Consider the following 9,627-nt stretch of genomic DNA (forward strand, 5'->3'; position numbering starts at 1 on the left):
TGGACAGCTAATACTCACGCTCTCCGTCTGCAAGATTCGGAAGGGAAGTATTCAGATTTCTCTCGGCACAGCTACTAGAAGACTTACAGCTGTCAGACAGGTTGCTCACGTCACATCTACGTCATCAAGCTCAGTTTGAGCCTGCGCAGTACGCTCAGCCATCAGGAAGTGAGTGCTTCTAATTGACTTCACTTTTCTCCGTTGAAGCCTATGGGGACGTATCCTTTTTATATACTGTCTATGGTTGCACCAGCTGTTATCTGCGCTGTACTATTTTGCTACTTCTTTTGTTCATTAAAGAATTCCTTATTCAAAAATGTCCTTTATTCCTTCTTACTAAGTATATAACAATAAGAAAGCAGAGGATCACAATCTTCTGAATTTTCTGAGAAATATGAATTGTTCGGCTACTTGATTTCATTCTCAAAAAAATAAAAGGTTAGTAAATATTTTTTTGTGTGTGAATATCTGTTCACTTTCATCAGTGCATGATATTTGACATTACATGAAGCTTTTAATTAAACCTATTTTGTTAAGCTTATATGTTTTCACTTAATGTGGCCATGTGGGCCTATATTCACTTGTGACATATTAATCTAACCTGAATTAATTTGAACCGCTTTTGTTTGTTGATGTTGAAAACTTGGAACCCTGACTTATGATTTAGGCCACTAGTTGGACTGACTGACGTATCTTTGACAGTTCATTTATTTACGATTTTAGATCACCCTTTAATCTTAAATTCTAAACAGGGATCACAACATACAACTCGTGTCTGTACTGTACTGGCGTCGGTGCTGTCTCATGTCAGACTTTACATTTTCCCGGCTCTAGTCTAAACATGATGCTGAACAAAACAAACTGTGATTGATTGCTTTCCATGTCGGCCCGACGGCCTCTTGGGCGGTCCTTGGCCAATGAAAGCTGCGATGCAGTCCAGACCTTCTGCTGTCAGTCTGAAGCTCTGGGTACGCAAGACTAGATGCATCCTAACTCTCAAAATATAACATTTACCTTAGTAAAAAACAAACAACAACAACAACATAACGTGTTCTTGTGTTTATTTTGTTAGCAAATATGAAGCAGACTTTATTATGATGTTATTTCCACTCGTGTTAATTATGCTATTCATCATTCAAATTCACAAAAACAGTTACAACACTCTATTATCTCCTAATTATAATGTCTTTTAGGTTACACTTTATTTTAAGGAGTCATTGTTACAGTGTAATTATATATTTAATTACTGAGTAATAATGAGCAACTACATACTTGCTAAAGGGTTAGGATTTGGATTTGGTTCAGGGTTAGTTGCATGTAATTATGCATAATTTACTGTTACTGTGGTAACATGTAACATATGTAAAAAGGACACTGTTAAATATAGTGTGACTGTCTTTCATTTTTGTGAATTGTCATTCTAAGCAAAGATAATAAAGGAGACAATATTTTTAACAAAAGGCCAAATAGATCTCCAATACAAACATATTTTTGTAACAAATACATGCATTTTCATATTAACAGTCTTCAGGAAACAAGTTAAACTGGTTAGTTGCTGTCTGCAGTATTTTTAGGCTAACAATAAGCTTCACCGACCTTTTGAACCAGGGGTAAGATATTGCATATATAAAGGGATTAATGCATGAATTAGTGTAAAATAAACACAGTACAACAGAGATGCTCACAGATGACTTTTGAAATAGTTTGACATTAATAAGCATACCTATATACCAGGGGACCCAGCAAATGAAATACACTAAGACAATTGTGCTCAATGTTTTTGTTGCCTTCACTTCTGATTTCCTGGAGGATTTTAGATTTTTCTTTGTAAAGTTGGAGATGGATTTTGCTTGTCTCAAGGCCACTGCAAGAATTCTTACATATAGGATAAAGATCACTACACGGACCAATGAAGCTCAATATCAAGTCGACTGATCCCCAGACGTTGCTGACAGCCACTGCACATTCTCTAAAACAGATCACAGTTGTCCCTGTCAAGTTTAGGTGTCCAAAATTCACTGGTACAAGATAATAACAGATGGATACAGTCCATCCTAAAATTATGCAGATCAGTGTTTTTCTCATTGTCATTTTGGACATATACAGGAGTGGATCACACACAGCAAAATAACGATCAATAGCCACAAGAACGATGTTGATGAGGGACACAGACAGAAGAGTGGACATAATTATATGAAAGATACGACATTGCGACTTTCCCATATAAAAACACGAGTTAATGCTCCTGACGCTTTCAACAGGCATCACACAAATTCCCACCAAGAAGTCAGATACGGCCAGTGAGAGGATGAGGAGGTTGGTCGGTGTGTGAAGCTGCTTGAAAACTGTTATAGAGATGATGACAAGTAGGTTTCCACACACCGTCAGCACAGAGACTGCAGATATGTACAAGAAAAACAGTACATTGACATAATTCAAATGAAAGTCCAGAGAGCAGCTTGTATTCCAGAAGGGAAAGCAGTGATGCTCAAGATATTCCATGGAGAAAGTCTTCACTGCTTTAAACTTCAATGCACATGTGATATTAGGACCAGGCTAATATGATATGACTGCAGATCCAAAATCCTAAAGATGGTTTCACTGCCAGTTTGCTTATATAAGTCAAATGACAGGTGTCGTTTATGGGAGTGACCAAGAATTGTAAGCATTCATACAGTCATAAGAGTTTACAATTATCATACAACTACTACAATCTATTTTTATGTGTCAATCTTATATTGTGTCATGTTGATTAAAAAAAGTAATATTGCAATTAAAACAAATTTTTACCCTGGTTTCACAGACAAGGATTTAAAGGGGTGGTTGATTATGATTTCACTTTTTTAACTTTAGTTAGTTTGTAATGAGCATAAAAAACATCTGCAAATTTACGATGCTCAAAGTTCAAAGCAAAGGGAGATATTTGCTTTTAAAGAAATTATTTCTATTTTAGGACCTCAACAAATGGCTGGTAGGACTACACGACATTCCTCCAAGGTTGGTGACCTAGAATGTACATAAACCCCGCCCCCGGGAACATGATTTATAGATTATCATGACAGAATATGCTAATCTATGACTAGAAGATAACTACACATAAGCTACATAAATTAATCAATTACCATTCAGAAATGTCCTGTTGATTCTACATGTTGTCACTCCTTCTTGAGTCTCTCCATCATTGTCGGAATCCAGTTTGAACATAAAAGGCTAAAAGTTTTTGAAATTTTCACTGTGAGTGCAAGCTCTTGAAGCTCCGCCCACTGTGCCACGAGCAGCAGCTCATTTGTATTTAAAGGAACAGACACAAAAACGATGCGTTTTCTCGGCAGACGTGACGTGAAGCTCAGGCTTGGCAGACGTGACTCATGTGCTTCCTCCATGCACTCAGAACAGTCAATGTATAAAAAAGGAAGACCACCTTCTTCGCCATGGCAGGACTGATGATGGGCAGTTCTGGGATGACCCCTGGGATGACAGGGGGTTGCACAGGGACGGCCTCTGGGATGACAGCAGGCTGCAAGGGGACGACCACCGGGACGACAGCTGGCTGTTCGGGCACGGCCTCCGGGATGACGGAAGGTTGCACGGGGACGGCCTCCGGGACGACAGCGGGCTGCTCGGAGGGGACGGCCTCCGGGACGACAGAGAACAGAGCTCTGGGCTGGGCGGAATCAGCGGCGGATGGAGCTCTGGACTGGACATCACCAGCCCAGGGTCGAAGAGGGGCCAGAGTGGAGAATGGTGTCGGGATTCCTCTCGACCACCTCCTCCACTGTGGCCTCCACGGGTCCCGCGAAATCTGACCAACCGGGTCCCCTCAAAAAATTGTCTCCTCTCCCGCTCGGTGGCTGGGGAAGAGACATTAAAAAACATACCGCTGGATCTTTGCATGACCTTCTGTCACGATCCACACTCAAGAAGACAAGGGAGATCCAATAGCAGTAAGTTATTTTTAATAGGGTAATCCGTACTCACAAAGAAGTCCAGGCAAGGGTCAAATCCAATAGGGCAATCCAAAAAACAAGAACACAAACAGGGAACACCGGGAACAGAAGTGGCGTGATAATAGCAAAGGAGTCCGTGACAAACATTGAAACAACCAGTGTATATATACACACACAGAACTAACAAAGAACAGGGAACAGCTGGGAACAATGATGAAGGGGAACAGCTGAGTGCAATGAACAGTGATGGTACAGACAAGGATTGTGGGGAATGTAGTTCATCATGTGACAGACACCGTGGGGGATGAGGACCTCTAGTGGACACCAAGGAACATGAACCAGACACCGTGACAGGCAATATATGGCAATGACGTTGCGTTGATGGAGGGGTTTGCATTTGCAATAGAGATGTCTTATTTAAATTTTAGGTCCCACTTTATATTAAGTGGCTTTAAGTACTATGTACTTGTCTACTATTTGTGTTCATGTTTTATTGTAAAACACTTTTGCTGCTATTGCGGTGTGATACGGGTAAGGTTAGGGACAGGTATGGTGGTATGGTTAAGTTTAAGGGTGGGTTAAGGTATAAGAGAAGGGTCAACCGCTGTAATTACATGCAAGTATTTAAAAAATATAAGTACAATGTAAAAACATGTATGTACACAATAAGTCCATTGTATTAAATTATTAATTTCAATGTAAGTACATAGTACTTAAAGCCACTTAATATAAAGTGGAACCAAATTTTACAACATGGAAATGTGTAGCCGCCGCGCTGGTTATATGTTGTGTTATGTACAGCTTTTTTTCGCACTCTTGTCTGCGGCGGTTTCAGAAATAATAATTTTCTGCTCGTCCCGGCACTTTGCAACAACACAGCATTGTTTCGGCATTGGATGACTTTCAGGATGTTTCCTCTAACAACGTCTGAAGTTTACATTTTACGTGGCGTGAGAGTCACATACCACGCAAAATCCGATCGTTCAGTCTGAAGCTGATGTCCTGATATGTGATTTGAATAGGATGTCAAACCACATACACGGGTTTCTGTGCAACGTCATCACATAGATGCGCGCGCATCTAAGAGGCAGAAAGCAACAGTCTTTACGGCTATATCTAGCAGAAGCAGAGATAACGCGGAGCTGTAGTGCTGTAAACTAACCTAAATGCATAGGGTATGTCATGTTTTTATGATTCGCAAACTTAGTTGGACAATTTCATACTAGTCAACTAACTAACGTTTTACATAATGTTATATTAATATGCAAATGAAACACAAGCAAACAGATTCAACTCTGAAATTGCAGTTTATTATTGAGTCAACAAGAATTTACAAACAATGCGAAATCTACGTTAATTACAATGTTCTTTTACAGAACTCGGCATAACATATAGCGGTCTTGCCTCTTGGATGCGCGCGCATCCGGTATTGTTTGTATACAAGAAACCTGTGTATATGGATGTAGCTGGAAACGGATTTCATGTGCTTTTTTGTACTGACAATCTGAACGTAGCCCGGGATAATAAATAGAAGGAAGAATTGCAGTAAGAGCTAGAGAAGCTAACGTTAGCTCGTTCGGATCTTTACCACATATTAACTTTAGTTTGTCAACATTTTGCGCTCTCTCCTGCTTACTAAGTCTTTCTCTATATGATTTCGCACCTACCACGTGTTTTTTCAGTGGTTTATTAGTGTAACAATGTGTTCAGTAGTACATAAACAGTGCAATCCATACTGTTGTTTACATCCGAGTACCTCCATAATGGCCGCGCATCCGGTTTACCGCCCAGTAGGTGAAAAACCTCTATACGAGGGATTTATAGATTACCATGACAGAATATGCTAATTGAAGATAGTTAAATCCACATCAGCAACATAAATTCATCAACTAACCATTCAGAGACGTCCTGTTGCTTCTACATGTTGTCACTTCTTCTTAAATCTCTTCATCATTGACTGACTCAGTTTTAATATTAAAGGCAGAGCAGCTGGTATTTTAGTGTGTCTGCGTGAGGTAATCGCAGCTGCTAACACACACAAGCTCTTGAAACCCCGCCCTCTGCAGCAGCTCATTTACGTTTAAAGGGCCAGGCACAAAGCGGTGCGTTTTTGCAAACCCTCAAAAAGTGACAACTTGAACAGGCTATATAAAAATATCTGTGGGGTATTTTGTGCTAAAACTTCACACACACACTCTGGGGACATCAGAGATTTATTTTACATCTTGTGAAAATGGCATTTTACCACCCCTTTAAGCAACTACTTGCTAAAGGGTTAGGATCATAATTTGTTTAAGGGGTTAGTTGCATGTAATTATGCATAATTTACTGTTATTACTATAAGTAAGTACATGTAACATATGTATCTCCCAGCATGATGAACCACTACATTTAAAAAAAAAATAACAGACATAAGTTACAAAACATTCTTTGTAACAGAGTTTAATAGTAACAAGGACGCTGTAAAAAATAGTGTTACTGTCTTTTATTTCTGTGAATTGTCATTCTAAGCAAAGAGAATGAAGGATGTATAAAGATTAAAGATAATATTTTAAACAGAAGGCCAAGAAGATCTCCAATACACCCTAGTGAAAAAAAGTATACTTTCTTGTATTTGAAATATATTCCCTTTTTCAATAGTACATTGCAAATATACTAACAAAAATTGTACTATCTTTAAATATATTAAAAGTATATTAGCATCATGCTTTTAACTATTTTTACAATACAACTTTTAACACACTTTAAAATAACTTTAAGTATATTTTCTAAAAAGATATTTTAGAAAAATATAGGCTACTTGAAGTGAAAATTCTGTTTATTTTTTTAAAAGTGTATTTATTTGCACTTTATTAATAATTAAAAACAAGCACACTTTTAATATATTTCTAATTTCCTGAACACTTTGGTTTCATTGTAATGATGTAAATGATCTTTGAAAAGTTTGAAAAAAACATTATGAACATAAAGTTACTTTGTCTTTAAAAAAAAACACGTCCAAATGATAAACGTTCAGTCTATGATGGATAAATTTAGTAGTTAATCCGCGAATCACATGCGTGCCGAACCGTGGGGCAGCTGGTCCGTACGGATCATAGATCAACTGCGATCCGTTGCAACACTAATGCATAGGCATTTCATCACCCCGAATTATAGTAAAAATCTGACCCTGTCAAAAAAGCTGCAGTGCTTTCTGCAATTGGGTCGGTTCATGTTCACACCGTAAACGAACCGTACCAGAGTTTGTTTCTAACTGTACCGAGACCACCTCTTCAGCTGGGTCTCGGTTCGGTTGTTTGGTCCGCACCCGAGTGCGAGTGCTGTATTCACACCTGCCCAAAAGATCCGCACCAAGGGGGGAAACAAACTTGAGTTCGATTCAATCGAACCAAACAAGGCAGGTGTGAAGAGATTTTTGAATCAGGCCTATTGAAAGGTGATTGACAGTTAGCAACGTGTCCATTTCAGGCGTCTAATTTGTGCTGCCTTTGAGACTCCAACATTTTGAGGTTTATGTTGGTGGTGGGTTACACCCTGTGGTGGTCTTCTCTGACCACAATCCTCTTACTTTCCTCTCTTCTCTTCAAAATACTAACCAGCGCCTTATGCTATCTTTTTCTATAGCCTAATAACCTGTCTATTAGGCACATCAAGGGGTCCGACAACGTCATGGCCGATGCCTTGTCGTGGGCTCGTGATGACTGTTAAGGGGTGTCTATCTCGTCTCCAGTCTCTGATTCTTTTCTCTTGTCCCCTGTCTTTCCATTCTTAAACTGCTAGGAGGGGGTAGGGGGAATTAGGTGGGTTGGCGGTGGGGTGAGTTCGGTCCTTTCTTGTGGGGGCTGTTGTATTTTGGGTGAAGGGTGATGAGAGTTTGGTTTGGTCTAACATTAGTCTTTCGGGGTAATAGGTTAAAAAGGGTAATGGGTTTAGTCATTTATTGTTTTTTGGGTGTAGTTTGTTATTGGGTTTGTTTTTGTTTTTAGTATTGATTATGGGAAATGGTGTAATGAGTGGTATGTAGGTTTACAGAGTCCCACATGGGTCTCTGTCTTGTGGGGGGAGTGATGTCACGCCCGGCTTTGCCGTGCTGGGTGTGCTCACTCCACCATGAACAGAAAATATTTAGGCCGTCTCTCTCCCCCCAAGCTGAAGGGGGAGCTATCTGTTTTCGGTCCATCTGACAGCAGCTGATTGGCGGGACTGTTAAAAAACATCTCCTGTCAGTTGCTCTAGGATCCGGTTGCTCTGTGCTGCGCATCTCTGCTTTGCTCTGGCCTCCAGGCTGGTGGCAGCATCATCCTACTCCTTTTTGCATTACACATAGTCTACACTTTACTGATCTTCACTACACTTTTGATTAGTTTTCGTTTGCTTCTAATTTACTGACTTGATACACTTATTGATTCAAATGATGATTTCATCATATAATTTAATGTTTAATAGATTATTTTGGATTTAACTTAACAAATGGAGTGGTCTCCCCTATGTCATTGCTACTGTGAGCCAGGTAGTCGTCACATATCAATATACAACCCTCTAATACTCACAGGTTGCTTTATTGCTGCAAAAAATATATCTGTGACTTTTTGATTGAACTTTGCTCACTGTAAATTGTGTTGGGCTTTTTCTAATCTCATGTTCAATGTTCAATGACGACAGACAAGAGGATAAAAATGGACACTGATGTCTAGTTTGATGAGGATATAGTCAAAGTTTAGCAAAGGTAAACTGAGAAGTCAGCGGAATTCTAATGCATTTCTATGCAAATTATTATACATATATTCAAACATGGATACAAAAAATGTTAATCATTGATTAATTTTATAGGAATTATTCTTCCCTTTCACAGATCCTGTGATAAAGAAGTCTTCAAATAAGTGTCTGAACCACAAGCCCTCATTTGCAGAAAATGAGTTGTACTCAAAGTGACTGTCCACTTGAAGATGTGAGATTCAAACTCTTCGGTTTCTTCTTTGGTTCAGCCATTTGTAAGCCTCAGTTTGTAAACAATGCATTATTCACTTCTGCACATTGTTTTTCCGTAACTTTTTTTAATTTATTTTTTTAAGAAAATTGCATTTTGATGCTTATTTATTTAGCGATGTAATATTCAAAGTGTACTTTTCAGTAATACAGGTATAACTGAAATGTTCGACAATTTTTTTAATAAATATAGCTCTGCCATAGCATTTCACTGATCTTTGTTATAATGTATTTTGTTTAAGAGATTATATATGCTGCTGTATTTTTAGCAATTTTTGTATTTTTGCAATGTACACAGCAAGATACTATATTAAAGGTTTCTTGATTTCAATGTCTGTGTATGTCTTAACATTTATATTGAATTATTTTTGCACTTTTAATAGACCATTTTGAATACTGAATAGAACAGCTTTAAACTATTAGTGTAATGCTAATACATTTTTAATGAGCTAAAATGCTATTTAAATGTTCTTGAAGTACATTAAAATTAAGCTTCAAATATATTATAACTGTAGTTTAAGACATATTAATGTATATTTTTAATGAACTGTAAATACACTTGAATGCACAAAACCTACTTGAAGTGCTTACATTCTAGCACAATTGAATACATTAAAATATAGTGCAAATAGCTTAAAATTGATCTTAAGCATATCTTGAAATACACTTAATATACTTGAAGTTGTTTCAAAAT

General features: G+C 38.2%; 1 pseudogene across 1 annotated transcript; it reads right to left on the reverse strand.

Annotated features, from left to right (window-relative positions):
- Nucleotides 1–1,517: 1,517 nt before the first annotated feature.
- Nucleotides 1,518–2,502, reverse strand: LOC306983409 (trace amine-associated receptor 13c-like; annotated as a pseudogene). The gene has a single exon. The product of its transcript is annotated as a trace amine-associated receptor 13c-like (transcript).
- Between the last annotated feature and the right edge of the window lie 7,125 nt (nucleotides 2,503–9,627).

This window comes from Phoxinus phoxinus (assembly GCF_949152265.1).
Source record: "Phoxinus phoxinus genome assembly, chromosome: 16".
NCBI classification, from domain to species: domain Eukaryota; kingdom Metazoa; phylum Chordata; class Actinopteri; order Cypriniformes; family Leuciscidae; genus Phoxinus; species Phoxinus phoxinus.